Consider the following 348-nt stretch of genomic DNA (forward strand, 5'->3'; position numbering starts at 1 on the left):
AGTGGCAAGGAGATCTGGCATCTTGGAGAAAGCTCTGACTATAAATTCTGTAAGTATTTCAAAAATTGGACAAAATGAGATTTTCTTTTTAGAGAAGAGTAAATAAGGCTACAAGGATCAAGTGTGGAAAAGTGGGATGAAAGTGTGGGTGATGGGAAGGAAGACCAGAGACTGTTCTACCCTGAAGCTGACCTATCCTAAGAAGGGGTGGGGCTGTCTGTAGGCTCCAGCTGAGTGTGGGAGCCACAGTTCAGAGGCCTGGATGAAGCAAGTTCGATCCCTGGGTTGGGAAGATTCCCTGGGTGAGGGCAAGGCAACCCATTCCAGCACATCTGCCTGGAGAATCCC

The sequence above is a fragment of the Dama dama genome, chromosome 20 (genome assembly GCF_033118175.1).
Source record: "Dama dama isolate Ldn47 chromosome 20, ASM3311817v1, whole genome shotgun sequence".
Lineage (NCBI taxonomy): Eukaryota > Metazoa > Chordata > Mammalia > Artiodactyla > Cervidae > Dama > Dama dama.